Source organism: Empidonax traillii, unplaced genomic scaffold, assembly GCF_003031625.1.
Source record: "Empidonax traillii isolate 1590-97213 ecotype Southwest subspecies unplaced genomic scaffold, ASM303162v1 scaffold1396:size119595, whole genome shotgun sequence".
Taxonomy (NCBI): Eukaryota; Metazoa; Chordata; class Aves; order Passeriformes; family Tyrannidae; genus Empidonax; species Empidonax traillii.
Genome location: NW_020956589.1, coordinates 65,727 through 87,509, shown reverse-complemented (window position 1 = coordinate 87,509; position 21,783 = coordinate 65,727). Strand labels below are relative to the sequence as shown.

The 21,783-nt window shown below is 41.8% G+C and overlaps 1 long non-coding RNA gene across 1 annotated transcript; it reads left to right on the top strand.

The window, feature by feature from the left end:
* The first annotated feature begins 8,648 nt into the window (after positions 1-8,648).
* LOC114069926 lies at positions 8,649-17,967 on the top strand. Its single transcript, XR_003573842.1, has 3 exons — positions 8,649-9,041; positions 9,133-9,213; positions 17,893-17,967. It is a non-coding gene; the product is annotated as an uncharacterized LOC114069926 (long non-coding RNA).
* Positions 17,968-21,783: the final 3,816 nt, after the last annotated feature.

Below are 21,783 nucleotides of genomic sequence, written 5' to 3'. Positions count from 1 at the left end.
CTGAAAAATTATATATTTCAGAATTTCTATAGCTTTTTTGGGAGGTTTTCTGCCTTGTTGGGGAAGGCACTGCCATCAATTAAACTTCACTGGCACTCTGAAGGTGCTGCTTGGTATGCTGGGCTTGCAAACAAAGATGTATTTGTTAGGATGCTGGTTTAATTGCCATTTAAATTGTTCTGGAAAGATAGTAGGGTGATATATTTTTCTTTCCATTGAGCTTTAAAATTATGCCCTGGTAGAAATGGAAATGAGGAAAAATTATACTGACATAAAAGCATTTTAAAATAGCTTCTACCTGAAGTCAACAACCTTTTTGACATGCCAGAAAACAATTTGTCTTGCCAAACTGTAGGTGAAACATGCCTGTAAACAGCACTGGAAGCTGGAAGATTGCCTCTTGGTGGCAAAATGCCACCCAGCAGCCGACAAGCAGTGTGTTATCCCTAAAAGAAGGCAAGGCTCTTGGATAACCCAACTTCAGAGCGTGCCCAAAGCTGGAGGATTCTGCCTCTCCCCAAATGCCACAGCTTCCACCAGTGTAGTGTGTCACTCCACTCTTCTCATAGGCTGTGCTGGGCAGACATGCCGGAGGCAGTAAAGTCCCAAGATTGCACTGACTGATCTCTGTTGTGAAGTTATATCGAGAACAAATTGCAGGGGAGGAGGACTTGCCAAAAGTGCTGATTGTGGAGCTCATATGTGCAGTTGCCCATGTGGTTGCAAAGTCAAATGGATCTGGACACTTAAAGAAACTACTCAGAGAACTGTTGCTACTCAGGCTAAGATGAATTTTCCTGGGAAACCCTAAAATAAATATTTTGGGAGAAAGGTAAGCTTTTCAGTTAGTGTAAATAATGTTACGGAAACCATAACAGGTAATTCCAAAGTCCAGGAATGTGTTAAAAGGGATGACTCATTGTGTCTGGCTTGTTAAAAATTATTGTATTAATACTCAGTGTGTATTGACATAATCTCCAGGAAGTTTTCCAGTGGTGTTTTATCTCTAGCATTTTGGGATCAATAACACAAAATTACAAATGATAAAGCTTTTTCTCTAATGGCTACTGCTGACTGGCTCAAAAAGGATTCCAGTCAACTAATTTTATTCAGAAGCCATTGTCTCTAATTGTAAGATGCTGATTAGTTATAATAATATGCTGCCAACAATTGATGAGTCATGCCAATATTCAGATCAAGAGGTTTGAACAACAAACCTAAATATAGCAGATACAAACAAACTGGAGAGTCTGAAGTCTATTACCAAGGGCATTGCTAACACAGCTGTTGAAATACGTGAGGGAATATAATAAAAATTGTTTGCAATATGAAAATGTCAGTAAAAGCCTGTTGTTGCCTCTTACAGGCATTGATCCGACAAATAACTCAGAAACTTCTAATTCAAGCAAGCCTTTACCTGTGCAGTGCCCACTGGTGCCAGGGTATTTCTTGCACATGAAGTTTAATTTTTGCTGATGGTGATCAGATTGGGTTCTTCAAAATTTGCCATGTTCCCCTTTCCATTTCATTTCCATTTCTCCTTTCCCCCTTTTCATTTCATTTCCATTTCCTCTTTCCATTTAATTTTTCTATTAGTAGAATAGGGCATGAAGACTTAATCATGAGACTTTTCATTCTCAGACCATGTAACATGAAATCTGGTGTAGAGCCATGAGCAGTTTGTATGAGGATTCTTTGTCTTTGTTTAGATGTTCAAAAGAGGGACTGCAACTGGACAACAGCTCTCTGGAGGAGCAGAGGACGTGGCCCAGGCATACAGATGTCTTAGTCAGCTCTTGTAGGTCACAGCGAGATCACGGAGGGTGCTGAAGGATCAGGCACACACCACCTGATAGCCTCTACTGACAGATGAAGGAAGAAGTGCCAGCTGCAAAAATTCAAGCGAGAAGCATGGAAGAAACAAAATCCAAATGTAACGTGGTTAAGAGAGAAGGAGCAGGTGAGCTGCCGGGCCAGCTGGCAAATACAGAGGGGAGGGAGAGTCTGGAAGGACTGTAACTGGTGATAAAGACATACTTGTGGGTGCAAGAGGCTGGAACATGGACGTGCACGGCTTCCTCTAACAAAAGCACCTAGCCAAATGTTAGGGGACTGTATATATGTAAAAATGTTGCATCTATTCACTTAGCTTTATCTCCTGATATTTTAAGTGGAGGGGGTTTGTGGATGTCATCACCATTGATGCCAGTGCAGGAGAGAAAATATTAAAAAACTTTGCAAAATATGTCCTGTTTAGAGTTTATATCTGAAACTGTCCTGGCAAGTAAAAACATTGCCAAACAGTAGCCTCACACTTTTGTTTATATGGCTGCAAGAGAAATATGTAAAAGCTCTGCTGTGAGCACATGTTAACTCAGGTTATCTAGCATGTGCCAGGGATTTATGCAACTTGTCTCAGAGGGCTCAAAGAAGCCTCTCTGCCTTAAGAAAAAAAGCTAAGTGTTTGACAGAGCAGCTATTGTTTTAGAAGAAAGGGTTGCACAGTCTCAGCTTCATTTAGAGAATGGGACTTGCCTGAATTTGAGGCTCCATTTTTACTGCTGGGGAGTGGTGTTTCCATGCCTATCTTCCCTCAGCTATAGCAGCTGAAGAATTCAGGCAGGATCCCAGAGGAATCAGAGGGCTCACATGAGCCTGTGTCCAGAAAAGGTGTGTCTCTTCTGTGCCTTGACTGCTGCACAGGAGTCTGACTCAGTTACGTGAATGCAAGAGGATACAGAGTGCCATGAGCTGGCTGGTGCTCAGAGGTTGCTGCTTGTGAAAGGAAGAGATGATTCTCTGAAAAACTTGTGGCCTCAGTAGAGATTATGACTGATGTATTGAAAAAAAATGCTGTATTATACTGTAAACAGCAGATGAAGCACGTCCCTTGGCACTAAAGCAATGGGAGGTTTCCTTGCTCAGCCCACTGTTACGTGCCAAGTGGGTCGATGGTTTGTTGTAGCTGTTTCATGGCATGTTGATCAAACAACTGGGTTATATGAGGGGGATGAGAAATGATGACAGCTTTTACAAACTTGGTTTAGATCATGCAGGAATTACTTTGGATGTCATATGAAGTTAAATGTTCGGAGGACTTGTGGGTGGAAAGTGTGATCATTTCAGCACCAGAGCTAAACTGAAGGGAGAGGAAACATGCTCATTACATATCCACATGCCTCAATAGGTCAGAAATACATTTGTTTGATGAAGATGATATTTAGCTTTGGGGACAAAAGAAAAATAAGTAATGAAATATTTTCTTTGAACGTCGCTTTGTACACACATGTTGCCTTGTATAAAGAAAAAAGGAAGATGTTAAGGCAATAAGAGAAACGTTAATCATAGTTTTCCTTCTTGGATAACTCTTAAGCAGCTGTCTTATTCATTGCTTCATTTCCACTAGAGGCCAGTGAATTAGAATTACAGTACTTTCATAGCTGCATCTGCCTGAGCCCACTTTGGAAATCTTAGCTCATTAGCAGGAAGCCACTCCAAAATGCTCCACCTTGTTTGTCCCTGGCTCAGCAGAACTAGAATGCAGAGAAACCACAGATTTTTCTCTCAGATAAACTGAAAGAAAGGACTGCTCTGTTGAGTTTTGTGCACATGGGTCATGCAGAGCAGACTCAGGTCCTCGGGGCATGTGGCGGGCTGCAACTTGGTTGCAAACAATCCTGGAGGGTGAGTTTTCTGAGTGTGTGGGAGCATCCACAAAGCTCGACTGGAAACATAAGATCAAACTGTTTCATTATGTTTCTGTTGTTTTCTTTTTCCAGCTGGGCTGTTTACACTAATATCTCCTTTTTAGCATTGCAACATGTGCGCTTCCCTCATTGTTTTCCTCTTATACCTCTCTGAATCAGCAGTGATTTGTACAAAGATGAAAGGGAAAACAACTTGGCAAGTACTCAAAGGCTCTTAAGGTTGAAGAAGGTATGGAAGCGGATGCTCAAATGTGACTAATCCTGCTTTTTGTCCTTTGTCAGCAAGGGATGTTTTCAGCCTGATGCTGAATCTGAGTCTGAAGCACAGGAAATAAACACAGTGTAGGCATGATGCCATACCAGCCAGGGAAGTTTTTGGCTTAAATGCATCCTTTAAGGATTCCCAGGTTTAGACTATAGTTGGTTCCAATTGCTGTTGGAAATTTCACGACATGTTCTCAGCTTCTGGATCAAGAGCTCATGTTACTGCACATAAAACAACCATGTGGACAGCCAGGTGTTCTCAGACCCACTGGAAACAGTAGTTTATACAGAAGACTATGGGAATAGTATCTGAGCTTTAAGGGAGGATCAGCCAGTTAGTTGTGTTGAAAAGCTTCCCACCTGCTCCCTGCCATTCTTCAGAGGAGAGTAAAACATGCCAAATATCTCGAGGGCGATGAATGAATGCCTGCACAGGACACTGGCTGGTCCAGCCACCTAGTGCCGTTATCCTGACATGGCATGTGCACATCTTCTGGGCACAGGTGTTCACTGCAGGAAACAAGGACTCTCTCCTGCACTTGTGTGTGTTTATAGGCTCAAATCACAGATCATGGGGTTCTGCAGACAAGGACCTGGGAGTCCGGCTGATGGCCAGCCAGCAGTGCACCCTCATGACAAAGGCAGCCGTCAGCATCCTGGGCTGCATTAGCAGGAGAGCTGCCAGCAGGCTGAGGGAAGTAATCCCTCCCTGCTGCTCAGCTGGCAAAGCTGCATCTGGAGAGATGTGTCCAGGGCTGGGCTTTCCAGCAGACAAGAGGCAGGGACATGCTGGAGAGAGTCCATCAAAGGGTCACAGGGATGACTAAGGGGACAGAGCATTTTCACATGAGAAAAGGCAGTGAGAGAGCTTTGACTCATCAGCCAGGAGAAGAGGAAGCTTGTGATCTTATAAATGTGTAGAAATATCTGATGGGAGGCTCAAGAAAACAGAGCCAAACTATTCTCAGTAGTGCCTAGTGGCAGGACAAGAGGCAGTGGGCACAACTGCAACACAGAAAATTCCATCCAATTCCATAAGAAAACACTTTTTTACTACATGGGTGATTGAGCACTGGCACAGATGATCCAGAGAGGTTTTGGAGTCACCGTTCTTGGAGGTATTCAAAGCCTGACTGGACACAGTCCTTTGCAACCCACTCCAACTGGCTCTGCTTGAGCAGGGGTTGAACTGGAAGATCTCAAGGGTCGGTCTCCTTCCCCCCTCAACAATTCTACAAAAGCAGAGTTGGATTGGTCTGACATGAAAGCTGGAATAAAGACAGCTTCATTCAAGTATAAATTGGATTAAAGTGAATAGGCTTAGCTCAAAATGGAGCGACTGTTCTGATTTTGTAAATATATGTAACAGTAGAGGATCTCCTCACAGTCTTCAGTCTTCTACAAGCTGCACTCTGTGTGGTGCCTGGCATAATGAGGATGTAGCACTTCAGACCCTGCTGAGCATAGAAGGGTATGTTCTTCAGTGGCTTTCTTCTTTCCTTCAAGGTCTCAAAAGATAGCTGTAGGCAATTACCGGCTTTCACAAATTGGACTTTTCTGGATTGCACCAAGTATTCCACTGTGCAGGCTTTTTTCAGTATGTATGAAGGGGCTGTTTTGCCTGAAAATGTGGCCTTTTTTTCTCTGCCATAAGGTGGTAACATCTGCTTTTCTAAACTACATTATACTTGTGGTGGAAAAAAAGCCTTTTTTTTTTTTTTTTGGTTTATGCTGTCAGGACTTGACTGACTTTTTCACAGCCTTGTACGTTAAGATCCACTATATTTAGTCTCTGTGGAAGCCAGCTAGTCTAGGCAAATGAGAGGAAGATCTGCAAATACTTTACAGACTTCAGATGTTGTCCATGAAACACTGTTCAGGAGACGAAAGTGGACCAACAGCTTCCCCTCCCACTCCTAGCTGGAGATGGATGTTGAGGGGACGCTGGAAAAGTCACTGTTCTGTGCTCTGCTAAAGCTGCAGTTTGTTTTCACCTGGTGTATCTCAGGAGAACTGATGACAATTTTGACTGAAATTTGATGGTGAACTTTTGTCAAGTGAGGCCATAACCACAGCAAAGTGACAACTTTCGTAGATGAAACCTCTGTCCTAATGAGCACAAATGATAAACACGTCAATAAACTTTCAAGATCTTGAATCCAGCAGGAAAGAAAAACCATAATTGGCTGACTAACAAGTGTGATAGGTACCCAGCCAGGAATAGCATCGAATTGACTGACTGGTACTTGGTGTGTGTAGGACACCTTCTGTTGGGGAGATGTACAATTTCCACCTTTCCAGCTGCTAAAGCCATGCTCTCCATCCCTCTCAATTTGATCTATACTTATAGAAGCAAAAGCAAACCAGAGACTGTCTGGAGCAAGGGTTGCTAATTAAAGAGCCTGGTGCATTGGCATCTATTTATAACTGGATCTGGGGTGTAGCATAAAGTCACATGGGATAATGTAGGTGTGGTATGACAGTAGAGGCCACAAAAAAAGTCAGAGGATGTGGTGTAGAGGAGTAGAGACATGGGATGATAATGAAAGGGGCAAAGAATAATACCGGAAACTTAAGGTTATTGATGGCTCAGCCATGCTCAGTTAAAGAACTGTAGAGCTGGACAAAACCAGTTTTAGTGGTAACAAAGAGAAAGGGAAGAGCTGTTCAATTTATGGAGAGAGTTTCTTACCTATAGCAAATGTGAATGCAATAGCAACTTGCACATCAGTGAAAACACATTTAAGTGTACAATTATCCTAGAAAATGTATTAAATTACTCAAATGTGGGCCCTGGAAGGAGGAGGTAAAAACCATTGATGGCATACTCTTCAGAAAAGGAGAGGAAGAAACCCCATCATGGATATGATGCTCCTTCTGGCAAAGGACTGGGGATGTTAACAAATTATTTCAAACTTGGGGATGTTAACAAGATATTTAAAACCCTGTGCTTCTCCCCAAGCTGATCTTTGAGGCTAACTTACTGTCCCACTTGATAGCCAGAGAGCATAATATCAAAGAACACTTTTGTATAACAATCTTTAACTGTATTACTGAGATGTTCATGGTATTGTTTAGATAACTGGGACTCCAAAGGTTGATATCATTGTAACTGCACTGTAATAACAGCTTAGTGTATTTTAGTTAGGCTGTTGAGATTTTAATTAGTCTAACGTAGAATTCTTGGCTTCCCAAATGAGTTGTTTCCCCTTTTGCCCATAACAAGGCTTTGAGAGCAATAACTTGTCACGTGGGTACTATGAGGATGGAAGAATGATGAGTGTGTTCACAGAGAACAAAGGGCTGTACTGATGCAGCAAAAGAAATCACGGAGAGAAGTAGACAAAGCCAGAATGATCTTCAGCCCTATGACTAATGATAGAATACTTGTGCTGTATTACTTATGTTATTTTAGCAATCTCCTGAGCAACCCAGTGGGAGGTGTTCCTGGTGATGTATGAAAGAAGCCAAAAAAAATAACAGCTGTCTGAAAGAATTTTTCTGCCTTAGGTAAAGAAGGGATATGGTGAGGGGGAAAAAAATGTTCAGTTGAGATAGCTTGCATAATTCATGCCAATTTCTGCTCTTAGTTTAGTTCACAGTTGATTGGCTTCATCCCATTTGCAGGGAGGGGAAGCACTAGATGTTCCTAGTATAGTCTAAGGTTTTTTTTCCAGATGGGTAATTTCAGCCGTGTGATAGAACTGGGAGATTGACATGAAGTTGGCATCAACTACAACCAGCCACAAATTTCCTCAACGCCAACTGACTGATTAGGTACAACACTGCAATAAGGCAGCAAGTAAGAAGATGTGAAGGACACAGCACTGTCCGTGCTGATTCTGACCTCCTTGAGAAGAACTCCACTCCAGAGCATGCATCTTTCACATAACAGCACTATTGTAAATAGCTTCCAGTAGCTGTGATATTTTCAGATGATTTAGGTCCTGCACATCTGTCTTTACCTGGTGCTGGCACCTGAAATTACTGAGTAAACAATTTTGTTAAGTAATTTAGAGCTACATATTGTGACTATTCCTAAGGAGCAATCAAAACCTGATGTGTTTATTTGGATTTAATACCATGTCTTAGGCTTCTCAGAGAAGCTACTTCAATGCTTTAATGCTCTACCAGCTTTCACTGAGACACTTGGTGGAAACTGAGGGTTGTTACTCAAGGCTGCGGAGAGTGAAATGTTCCTTGTTTACCTTGCAAATATTTGGAAACTAATTATTCCTTATATTCTCAATATCTCATTTTGAATTCGGGGAGTATTTTATCCATAGGATAGAAACCTAAAGAAAACAAACCCCAAAACCCCATAACACTCCTCCCTCCCCTTCCTCCCAAACCCCCAAAAAACCAAAAATACCAAACCAAAACAAAACACACACAAAAAAACCCACAAACAAACAAACAAAGCCAACAAACCCCAAACAGGGCAAATATAAACAGCTGAAGACTATGGACAATGTATTTGAGGTAAGTGGAAAGGGTAAATTTGGTGCTGACCTGGGAGGCTCATGCTCAGGGTGTCAGTGGTTGAGCAGAACACTGGGCAAGGCATGAGGTGCCCGAGCGCTGCCCTTGGACATGCAGCACGTACAGCTGGGACTGAGCCCAGGGCAGCCCTCCGTGGCTTGGCTTCAGAACGTGTGGCAGGCTGAGCCCGAGGCAGGAGGTGCTCCTGGTGTGCTGAATCTCCAAAAGAGAGCAACTCTGGATCAAATGTACCATTTGCATAGGTGAGGCTTAGAGAATTCACAGCGATTAGTACAAAAACCTGGCAAAGACCCTTGTGCTGTGACAGAGCTCTGCATCACATAGCACCAGGGAGCCTGTTTGCTGGGGAGACCTGAGCTCCACTGTCACAATGGAGACAACACTTCAGGCTCCATTCTCGGAGCAGGAGGGCTGCTAGGTTATAAATTGTTTCTCTTTGTCTACAAAGCAGGCAGGGGGAAACTGATCTGATCTAGCAGCAGGAGTTGGTGCGTTCTTGAGCTGAACAGCAAAAATCTTGGTTCAGTGTGTGTGGAAGAAGGTCAGACAGTCCTGCTTCACTGACTGGTAACAGAAAAGAAAATGCTGATTTCTTTTTATGCTCCATGACATAGGGGTTGTATTTTTCACCTGTTTGTTTTTTTCTCCTAATGCAAAGATGGACTCCCAGGTTGAAGCTGTGAGATAAGTACATGATGCTCTTCTCCTGTGAAATGAGTTGCTGACCTCAAAGTCTGGTGTGAGGAGATCCACAGTGTGCCCTTCTCATGAGTTTTCTTTAATCTAGAAAAGAACATTTGCCTTCCAGTGATGCATCTGTTTTGCTTTCCAAAGTTTACAGCAACAGTGATCGAGTGTATTATTTGGTGCTACAGTAATGCAGTTTAAGAGAAAAGGAAGCTTATTAATGATTATTAATCTCTTGACATCCATAGGTGCAGGTGGGTGGTAATTTGTTCTCCTCCATTGCATGAATTATTCACAGTTTTTTTTAGAATTTGTAGGTAGGCCTTAAATGATTTTTCTGTACCCAGATGAGATGAAAGATGGAAACAAACATAAAAAACAAGAAATAAAAAAACATGCCTCTGCTCCAAAGTGAAAAGTCAATATATATTCTCATAATGATTCCAGGGGTTATATGCTAGAGTTTTGGGTCATGATAATCTACCTAGTGAATTTGAGCAAAGGGAAGGAGTGGAGAAACACTTATGAAAAATATGAAGGAAAATTTAACAGGAATTAATGAACTCAGTACTACTTGGAAGCTGGTCTGACATAGATATATATTCCTCCCTCAGACAGTTTCTTGGAGAGAGAGTCTATTTTAGAGGGAGGTGGTTAGGCATAAAGTATAGCATTAAGTCTTCAGCCTTGGAGGTATGATTGATTTATTTGGAAATGATGAGTGATTATGTCCTAATGATGTCTTGAAAGACATGAAGTGCATTCCACTCTGTGAGTGACCCTTGGCTTTAAATTCCAAGAGATGACAGTTACTGGGCGCGTCAGTGAAGGGACAGAGGGAAACTGGCACACTGTGCCACTGTAATCACTGTGAAACTGTGTCATCTGTTTGATTTCAGTAGCCAATTCTCCAAGAAACCTGAGAAATCTGTAACTAGGGGGTGGGTGGTTGGGAATAGATTAACAGAAATGCTTTCATTGTTCTTTATAGAAGTAGTTTTGATATTTTATTATTCTTCCTGGTCTTTTGCTGAGAAGCTGGATCTGTTTTGCTCTACCTCCATTTTTTGTGATTCATTCTTTCTGGTCTGTGGTACCTGGGTAGTTTGGTTATCCACAGTTCCATTGCTGTGCCTCCTGTTAACACTGTGTTGTGTTGTAAGAGAATCCACTTAGCTTAACAGCTCTGGGGCTGCTTCTCTTTCCCACCTCATTTTCTGAAGGTAAAGGTGCCAAGTAAGCAATATCCATGATTCTTGGAGACCTCTGGGGATGCGTTTGATCAGAAACATCCTTGAAGACATGGATTTTCCTTTCATAATAGTTGCTGAACTCAGTATAAAAAAAAATCAGATGTACATCTTTTAATTCCATCCCAATAGTGTGACAACCAGTGGCAAAAAATTTGGGAAGTCTTTACTGTTGGAAGTCATCTCTCTCCAACACAAAGAGAGAGCATTAATGAATCATCCTGCTGTAATACTGAGAGTCCTTTTCAAGCGTGAGGCTAAGAGCTTTTAAATTTAATTTATACCACAAGATCTGATTTCCGGCTACACAGACCTGTTGTGTTCTCGCTCACACTAATTGCAGAAAAGATGTAATAGTCAGTAGTGTAACTGGAAGTATTATCTATAAAGATGTTTACTGTTAGCTCATGTCTCAATTTTGCAACATAAAATACTGTATAAAGATCTGAGCACCACACTTTCAGAAAGAGAAAGATCAGTCAGAGGGATTGATGTAATAGTAGCCTTCAAATACCTAAAAGGATATTTCCAGTATAAAGGAATTTTACTTTTTTCCTTCATGTCCTTGGTGCACAGCATATACTGCAACACAGGAGGTAAAGCTTGCAACACAGGACTTCAGTAAAGCTTGCTAATGATAAAGGCAGCAAAGCCTCAGTGAAAGTGGCATAGCTGTGGAGTCTACATTAATGAAAGTTAAAAACAAGCCAGGAAGGAGTCTGTCTAGAACAGCTATAATTAATAGGTGTAGTTATCTCTGCCTTACTGACTTCAGTCCCTTCTTATAACACAAAACGATATTTCGCTCTTATATGTAATGTATTTTTCTCTTAAAACATGGTTAGTGAATTGTGTGTATTCAATTATAGTAATTTGTCAGTAAATTACCCTTGCATGTTCTGTTATTAATAGTACTGTGCAGCTCTAATGTGTGAAGGCCGTAATGCATATTGGGAGTTTTAGCAGGCTATAAAAGCCTGTAGGAAGTCCTCATGCTAACAAGCCTGAATAATAACCAGGTAAAAAGTGCGAGATGGAGTACAGTTATTTTTGCAGAAAGCCTCGTTTTCCTTAAAAAGCTATGACCTGAAAGAAGTCTTTTGAGTCCAAGTATCAATTCGCTCTTTGAGGAACTTAAGTAGGGCTGGAGAAGGCAAGTTTTGCAGGATTTCTTTCTGTTTAGCGATCTTAGCAAATTTGAGCTCGGAAACTATCTGTTGAGAGAGATGAGAGAAAGAAGAACAATGCAACGCAGCCATATGGGCTCTGTTCTTACACATGGTTTGACTCTGCAGGGACATCATTCTCCAGCCTGTCAAAGCTCAGCGTACAGCAAAAAATTCTGATGTAATGGATATTCTTTTTATGAGCAGTCAATTTGTCTGGAGCCCAGGCCTTTAAACTTGGCTGACAGGAAAATTCTCTATTGAGAATTGACTGGCAGACAAACAGCACTGGAATTCTAAGTATTTCTTATATCTCTGAAGAACTTGGTTTTCTTTTATAATACCTTAATTATAAAAGCTATGCTTTTAAGATTGCTCTTAATTGAATACACTTGTTTGTTTTCTTCCTGGCATGTGGGTTTCCCAACTCCAGCCAACTCTGTCTAGCCAGAGGTGTTCCCTGCAGACTGAAAATCATTTAGATGGTTTATTTTATTGCGTGCCTAACTTTTGTGTACTAATGCATGTATCACCTGATTGACCTGAATCCATCCAATGCATATATCAAATGTAGTTAGCTGGATTCAGTGGTCTTTTTGGGTCCCTCCCAACCTGAGATATTCTATGATTCCACTGTTTATATAGAAAGGTCAATAACAAGGAGGACACTTAAAAACTGACCTCACAGCTACTATCCTTAAATGTTCTTTCGCTGCTTGAGATTCCAGCTCAGAAAGATGAAGATGAAAATTAAGACAACTTTTAGCAGGAACTACTTGTCTAATTTGCAAGTCCTTACAGTGCTGCTGAAACAGCACTTACAGGAGGGAAAAGAAATGCTGCCTGCACTTGAGACAAGCGCTGCAGCTCGAATCAAATGCTCATGATGTCTTCTCCTGGCACGGCTTCCTCTGTGCTGGCACAAATGTCTGATGAACAAATGCCTCTGATCCCAGGGGGGAAATTTCTATCCCATCTGGTGCAGCTCCACATCCTTAACTGTCAAACAGGGGAGTAAAGGTTGCTTAGCATGAATGACTTTGCCCATGGAGCTTCCTTGGTACTCGGTTTATTTGTCACGCTGCATCTTCAGCAGCCTCTGAAACGTGTTTTTACAGAGTGCTCTGTGGAGGAAGAAAAAGTGTGGCTTTGAACAAATGCCATAAGATGGAGAGTCATGTCTGTTTCTTGTTTTGATCCCACTGCCTGGCTAGTTTAGAGGTTGTATGCAGTTCTGATGGATACACTGCTTTAACTCCACCTTAGCGGGGGAAATAAAATAGTAGCTTTGTCTACTCATCAATACATTGCTGATAAAAGAAGTATTTGTCTTTCATGATTGGGCATGCATACTGAAGCCCTGGCTGAAAGCCTTTTGTTCTTGCTTTAAACAAGGCGAAGGGAACAGAGAATGGAAAAAATAAAGTAGGTTTGATTGCAGCAGAGTTGTTTGTTTTTATTACCTTGATTTTTTACAGAAATTGATCAAAATGGAAATGAAGGCTGTTGTTTTCTAATGGGGTTGGTAAACATGCCATAAGTTTTTTGAAGTTTCAGATTTTGTGTAGTGAATGCACACAGAAGCCTTGGAACTGGTCATTCTTGTGTGCTATATATCCTCTCCAATTCCACAATGAAAAATTGTAATAAAAGAACCACAAAGACCTGTAATTCAGTGCTGCTTCAGAGGCTTTTCCTTTAGCTCTGAACAGAGTACTAATTGCAGAGATTTGACAGCTCTTAGGTATTCGTCACATGTACTTGCCCTTACTTTAGATGTTTCATTTGGTTGCAAAATAATTCTTCTTGAATTTGTAATTGTAATAATTGCCATTAATAACCTGGCAAGGTAGTTGGCCTTTGGCATTATATCAGGGGAAAAATGATAGTAAGATAGCTCGTCTGAAGATTTAGAAAGCTAGAGAACATCAGGGGGTCGGGGGCGGATGGAGGGGTGTTGAGGGAAGAGAATACCAGAAACAAGGCATCATGACAGGCATCTTGGGGTTTGCAGCTGGGATTTATGCAACAGGCTTGTGCAATTTGGCTGTACTTCTTTGTAGAAGAAGAAGACAAGGTGTCAAATGCCAAAGAAATAATAGGGAGGATGAGGAAGACGAAGGCAGGAGAGTGTGAAATGACAGGCGGTTGGGAATATTTTGGAAGCAGAACGAAGCCATGTGCTGAGAGCTCTATCAGTGGTGGCTCATGGCACAGCAAAGCAAAAAGTATTTTTCCATGGGTAGGCTGCCCATTTCAGTAGGTAAGTCATCCACACTGAGGGGTGATGATGATCCTAAGGTTGAAGGGGTGAGCTTACCAAAGCAGTAAGTCTAACAGCAGCTGTCTCCCTTTCACTGATGGTCTGCTCCTGGTGCAGTGGCCTGCTGGAAGGCAGTGGTGACCTTGCTCTGAGGGTGCAGGAGGAGCAGGGCTGCCCCAGTGTGAGGCGGGTCCTAAGCTGGGCACAGCAGTGGGCTCCATCAGGGGCACCAAAGTGATGCCCAGGGGACCTGGCTGGGACAGCAGGGCACCAGGGGCTTGGCCAAGCCAAAAGGGTGTCCTTGGGCCTGAAGACAGAGGTGGGCTGGAGGGAGCCAGGGTAGGGAGAAAAGGCTGGTGGTCACAAAAATTAATGGCTGTCATTGCAACTCAGACCTGGCAGGATTGCCCCTCCCTTGTGTCAGGAAGAATTAAAAGGTGGTCAGTCTTTTAGTGGTAAATGTGACCGACAGCTACCAAGTACGTTGTCTTCCATTTTTCTGAGGATAGCTCTTCCTCTGCTTTTCCCCTGGTGTGGATTAACACCCAAGTGATTGCAAGAAGCCAATTCCAGGACATAGTTATGCATAAAAAAGTACAAGGAGAGGTGTATGCCAAAGACTGATGCTGCTGTGCCAGACAGCTGCTGCTGCAGTTGAGGGTGGGTGTGAGGGCAGCTGAGCCAGAGAGACTGGAGCTGTAGGCTGGGGGGTCTCTGGAGCTCTCAGGAGCTTCGTGCTCATCCTTATGTCCCTGCCAGTCTGCAGTCTTCTTGGGCATGGGTTGACTGTCACAGCCTTTGAATCAGTAGGTACTGTTTTGGGTCTGGCTTGGGACACGTGTGTTGTGGTTTTGTTTTAAACAAGGATGATTGTTCCCCATTCCTGCCCTTCTTGCTTGCCTTGTGTGATGGTTATCACAGTAGGCAGAATACAGGGAGGAGGGACATAAGAGTCTATAGGTTAAGCCTTGTCTGTAGTTAAGCCCTTCCATGCCCTCACCACTGCTGTGAGTTCTGTGGCCACCAGAGGCTGGAGAGGCTGCACCTTGTCAGCACCTGGCAGCAGGACACCCTCGCACCCCTGGCTCTGGCCTCTAAAATAATATCCAGACTGATGCAGCCAGTGGTTAATCAGGACACAGAGAGCCCTGGTCTAGCCAGCGGCCTGCCCAAAGCAAATTCCTTCATTTTGTTGGAAAGGAGAAGCATCTGTCCTCCCTTCTCAGTGGAATCAGGAAAGTACAGTATGTAATTTTTCTACTGCCTGTGAGCAGAATTTAAATTCTGCTCTATTCTTTAAAATAAGAGTTTGCATCTCATTCATAGAAGTTAAAACATTCCTTATTCACTCAATGAGGAAAAAAATTCAACTCTGCCTATCCCAAGCTGTCAAAGCATGCAAGAGCAGCACAGAGATTGTGGGTGCCATTAGAAGGCATTAATGTCTAATTGCTTCAAAATGGACCACAAGGGAAGATGAAAGTTATCTATTCTTGGTACTGCTGTTGTTTCAATTGTGGATAAGCACATCAGCCTATGGCACTCATTTTAGCTGTGAAGGAGTATGATTGATTAATAAATGTGTGTTCCTTTGTAGTCAGTTTTAGAATGTTGGAGTATTTTTGTAGCAAAATTGTACTGGAGAATCTCAGAAACCTTTTTTTCCCCCTAGTGACACTCGTGGAATAAAAATGCATTTCTTCTCCTCATTTTCAATACCTGGGGTGCTAAAGCATCTGTGTATCTTTTTTTTTCACTTGCAGCACAGTCATTTGAATATGTGACCTCCAATTTCTGTACAGAAGCTGTATCTTAAAAGGCAAGACCAGACCATGTACAGAGGGAGCAGAAACAATTCACTGGCTTTTAAATCCAAACTGATGGCCTTCATGTGGCTGATGAGTTTGTGAACAATGGAAAGTCAATGAGTTTGTTTGGTTTGAGAAAAGATGCAATACCTTAATAAAACACGGCAATGTGTCACCCTGTGATGTTCTGGAACACGGTGAGTGTTTAATATGATTTTCTTCCACCTGAACAAGCACTGTTGATTTGCTCTTGGACACTTATAATTTGCTCCTCCATAATTTCTCTTCCCTTGCTTCTACCTCCCTCTCTATATGTCAGGCATTCCTTGATGAAAAGGGGTGCTTATTGAAAAAAAAAACAACTCTGATCAGGAATCCAAACCCTTAAAAAATTAAGACTCAGTGCTGTGGAAGAAAGTTTGTAGCAGCTCAGGGCAATGGCCTGTGTAATTGCCAAGTCAATCAAGCCATGAAGCAGAGGGCAAAGGCTTTGATTTCCAGTCCTCCCATTTGCACACGCTGGGCTGTCATTGCCTTCAGCTCCTACCCTTAAAATCTCTCAAGCTGCCTTTCTGCTGGTGATTCATACTTAGAAATAAACTAGCAATAAGAGCATTAGTATTTGTTTTGAAATCACAGTCATTAAGCTTTTCTCAGAAAAAGAAACAAGGAACATTTTATCTCCTGGACATCTGAAAAGAGACAACTTGTGTGACTTTGTAGGCTTTGATAATTAATAATTAGAAGAGGTACATTTTCTTTTCTTTCCATTGTTTTTTTCCCCACTGAGACAGTCAATGTTATCAGTTGATTTCTCGAGGTTATCGGGGATGTGTTTAGATAGAGGGCGGGTTTTGAAGCAAATCTACATATAAAATGTGCTGCTAGTGTCTGATCTTTCACAGCCCAATAAACTTAGCTTACAGGATCTATCTTCACCTTTAGACTGATTCCTTTAATTTCATATGTTTCTTTTTTTTTTTCTTATAAAAGGAAAACATGGCAAGTTGGTCAGTGACCCAAAACTAGCTCAACTCAACAGAAAAAGACAGTAATTACTGCTCAACTCCTGTGATCTGTTTTAGCCCCAGCTGAGTTCTTAAAGAGTGATGTGAAGACTCTTTAACATAGTCATGTTTTTGATACCAAACTGCCTTCTGAGCAATCTCACAGAGTAGACAAAGACTTAGTGACCAGTGATGTAAACCTACTCGTCACACTGATGACAGCTTGCTGCCCCAGACTTGGGAAGGGTTAGAGTTACAAATCTGTTTGATTCACTTTCTGAAAAGAAATTAGGGAGTTTGGCAGTCAGCCTAGGACCTCACTAAACAATCTGAGAGGAAAAAAGTTACTTTATTTTGCTGCTTTCTCAAGGGATGAGGTGGAGTCAGTGCAGTTCAAATGAGCTTTGGAAGCAGTAGGTGTCTATTCTTTGGACAAGAGTCACTGCACTAAGGCAGGTAGACTGCACAGGGCTGCCTCATGGGTGTGATCTTACCCATTAAACAAATTTCCACAGAGAAAAGTTAAGGTTGGAAATTGCTCTGGAGACCATTTAGTCCCCTCCCTGCTCAGGCAGAAGGTTGTCCAGGACTGAGACTCCAAGGAGGGAGACTCCACAACTCCTCTGGGCAACATGTTCCAGTGTTTGACCACCCTCACTGTAAAGCAATTTTATTTTTTCTGTTTTGAGTGTAATCTGCTGTATTCCAGTTTGCACTCACTGCCTCCTGTTGACAAATATTGACAAATTTCTTCCAAATTCTGACACACCTGCTGATGATAATTTTCCAGTTTAGGTCCTAACTTTTAATTTTCTTTTTCTGCTTACACTCCTAGCCTTTTGTTTGATTGCTGATTCCACTTGTTCTTTGAGGCTGCAGTCTTGTAACTTCAAAATTCCTTCGTTTTGCTGGGAATTTGTTGTCCTGTGAGGTGAAGGCCATAGGGTAACAGAAACTGTAAAACATATTTTTTCCATGTACAGGCAGCAGAACTTGAACATCTGGAGTCTGCAAATAAGTAGCATGTCTTGGTTATACTTATCAAAGCCGCTTCTTTGCCAGTGTTGCTGCTTGCCCTATTTTTTTTTCCTTTAGAATGTGTCTCTCAGTCCCTCCTAGGGTTTAATCTTTGGATATGACCGTCCAGTGGTTTTCTTGAGACTAGAGAAAATTTTTATTCTCACAAACTCCGTGGGGTGCACCTTTAAAATTTTTCTATGTGACTATATATTTTCAGAAGACTTCTAACCATGCATAGATCACCTTGAAGACTGAAAATTCGAGTGAACTTAACCTCATGTAAAAAAAAATAAAAATTAAAAAGTACCCAGAAAAATCCTATTTTTGCTCTTGAGTGCTTTTAGAAAATAGTTGTCATTTCTTTCAAGGGGTTAGAAAAAAATCTATATTTTTTTGATTTTTAGATTTCATCAGAGTGATTCCTCCATGTGATAACTTTTTAGAGAAGCAGGAACAGATTCAACCCTTATTCTAGGATTTGCCTCATATTTCATGAATATTAAAACATATATTGATTTTTCTGAAAGCAATTACCATAGAAAAAGCCAGAAGGATTGCTGTCTTGACTTTGCATCCTTTAAATCCTAATTACAAATTTGATGTGCCACTCCATTTGAATTTTACAAAAGATATTAACCACTTAGCTTGGAAATACATTTGTGTTTTCTAAAAATGCCATTCCCTTCGCAGAAAAAAAGCAATATTTTTCTTTTTGGTGGTTTAACTAATATTTTCCCATCTGTGCCTTGCTTCTGCTCTCTCTTTGTGGGAAAACTGAAGCCACAACCAGAATGCCTGGCAACAGAAGCAATGGGCTTGATATTTATATTAGAACTGTAACACATGGACATCTGTTCTCTCTACCCTTTAAAAGATATTGCTTCCAAGGACTAATATTTGGATTTTTCAGCTATGGGCGGCTGCTGATAGGTAAGGTTGGTGTGAGCCTGGAAAGAGACTCTGCTGTAGCCCACGGGGAAAGACAGAAGTGTCGTTTTCCAGCCTGGGGGCTGAGACAGTGCTGGGTTGGCCTCCTTGAAGTGCTGAGGCAGAGCTGAGTGACCCTGAGCCCTCTTTCAAGCTGAGAGATCACTTCTTTCTGCCTCTGTTTTCTTACACATAAAATAAGAATATTGAAACCAGCCTCATTTGATCAAATATTTTGAGCTCTACCGAAGGAAATGTGCTGGTCTCAGAGGTTTTCATCAGTAAGACATGGACCTATAAAAGAGAGAGCTCCAAAAAAATTTCAGTAGTGCAGAACAGTGACAGGGAGGATGCATTAAGCAAGAGATGAGTTTTCACCCTTAATATGTGTGTCTAATCAAGATAATTATTTTTCTCCTGATTTAGGGTGAGATTTTTGCGGCAGCCAGCTTTCTGTTCAAAAGCAGTTTTGAATGAACAGGTGGGCTGGCATGGTGCACTTTGCCTTTTCCTTTGGGAGCTTTATACCTGTTATCCCAAAATGTTTGTACTCTGTGTTAAAAGTCTCACAGCAACTCAGTCTTCCTGACGGTGAGTTCAGTTCCTAAGCACACAAATTCACACAGCAGTTGAATTACAGAGTGTTGAGGATGTTGCACTGTTTATTTTCTCCCTTCTGTAAGCGTGTTTAAGGATTGAACCCTGAATTGTGCCAGGATGAGATGGAAATACCTATTCCTGGCAACAACTGAAACTGTGTTGCCTGCCCTTAGAGCAAATGCAGCAGAGGTAAGCCTGTTCTCTTGCTAAAGAGGCATTGGATGGTTTACATACCTACTCCTGCATCATTACTAGGAGGTAACAGGCTTAATTACCCAGATGCAAACCAAAAACACCCTGTGCACAGACCCTTTCAGGAGGCACAGGAGCCAGGCTGCACCCGAAGAGGGCACTCCCTTTCTGCCCTGCCTCAGACTGAAGATTGATCTTGGCTTTGGGAAGTTTCTTTGTGGTATTTCTGCTTGGGTAAGAGCATTTTTAAGCGGTAGGCTGAGGGGTAAGCTGTAGCACGGGGAAGATGGGAAGAATGTGTCAGCCTGTTTTCTTCCCACAGTTTTTTTATTTAATTTTCAAACGCTATCTAAGACAACATTGAGGATTGCAATGCTCAAATATTTGTCTAGCAGGGGTTAGCTGCCTGTATTTCTTGTCTCCTAAATAGACCACTATACATTTCCACCATCTCTGCAGTACTTCCTGCTTAGAAATGAGAAGCTGACAGTCTTGAATGAGCTCTACGTTAATCACCAAGCACGGGGATGAAAGAAGGCAAAATTATTTCTGTGCAGTGAGAGGTGGGAAAGTTACGCTGTTCTTGTATTGAGAGGCTTGATTGCAGTGCTCAGGCAACAGTACAAACAACGGTAGGAAAGAAAAATGCTGCATGAAAAGTGAGACAGGGCATTTCACAAAGGCTATGATTCAATGATAACCTCGACCTGAGATGTTTGGGAACTGACTCATGGATCTATAACTCTTAAATCACTGAATGAATCAACACCAAATAAAAGAGTTAGAGGTGCAGACTTCTCTGTGAGATGTTTGTAAAATCCTTGGTGTGCTGCTTTTCACCTTGGAAAGTCTTTCTCTCCTCCCCTGTACACACCTATGCCAGCTGGTAATTGCCTGAGCTGGAGAGGTGCCATAGCCCAGCACCTTACGGTCCTTCATCTAGTTCAGAGGTTATTGATCCCTAACTGAGTGTCCTAGAAGTTAGAGCAGACAATGCCACAAAGCACTGGGGTAACAAAACTGTCCTTCCTTTGGTGAATAATGCTTGTGGTGTTTCAATTGCATTGTTTGGGTTAAAATCATCAACATGAAAACTGCAGTTTGTTTCAGCACCGACAAAACTAACTTACTTGTCCTAATTTATTGGGTTTTTTAAAGACAAAGGTACAATCCCTCTAATTGGGGGAAAATATTAAGTTAGCAACTAATCTGAGAAATCAATTATTTGCATACCCCTATTTCGTGTCATTGTTGCAGTTGGTGCCAACCTGTTTTTGTTCAATATCATTAGCACAGATTGTAACCTTGGCCATATTAGTTTGGAGTTTGATTGCTGATCTTTAAGCCTCTTTTGTGAATGGCAATATTCTGAGGAAAAAGCCTATGACAGAAGCTTGCAATACATATAATTGGTTGCAGACAGCTAAAAAAAATCTCTTCTTTGAATCAGGTAAAGCTTGTGGTAGTAAATAAATATGAAATGGTGAGTGGGAACTGTGGATTGGCTAGTTCAGCAGCTGAATAGTTTAAAGAAACAGTTGATTTAGAACTCTGTCCACAAGGCTTGGACTATCGAGGTAAATCTGAATCCTGCATTGATAGCCTTGGTGAAATTAGGTTTTTTGCCTTGTAGGATTACATATCTGATGAACAAAAGAAATTGAATTGGTATGGTTTGCTGGGATTTCTCCGAGACATCTGGCTATAAATGCCATATGACATCTGATTTTTGGCTTTGGACAAAAACTCCAAAACAAAAATGCCTTACCTAGATAACACAAGGTGTTATGAAAAAATGGATAAATTCAGAACTGGTCTGCTTGCTGGCATACCTCAACATACCTGTTGATGGGAGGTTGTTTGTGAGTTCCTGGCAATTGATTTTTCCTGATTCACCATTGCTGAATGTTTCTGCTATTTTGCCAATGATTTGAAATCTGAGGCAATGTATACCTTGCAAATCACTGACTAACAAACATTAAATATGAGGCTTCTGAGGCACTAGTCAAGACTGTCCACTTGTATGACTGTTTTGGTGATGTGCCTGTTGACTTAGCCAACAGTGAGGTCATATGTTTATGTGGGAACTGAGCACAAGGGTCTGCGTAACTTGGAAAGCAGTAGGCTAGAATACAATCGAGGTAGCTTGGGAAGTCCTGTCTTTAGCTGGAGCTCTCAGGTAATGCCTGGGGCAACTAGAGGCCAGCAGGATTTTGAAACAGAGGAAAAGTGAAACATCATGGGAGATGGTTCTGCCTTCACTTGAAGACTGCCCAGCTAGCTCTCCTGCCTGTGTTCCAGTTGTGCTGAACAGCACAACAGTGCTCTAGGTAATTTAGGGTGACATGAAAAGCTTTACAATGAGACTTGGCAAGTCCTTCAGTGCTGT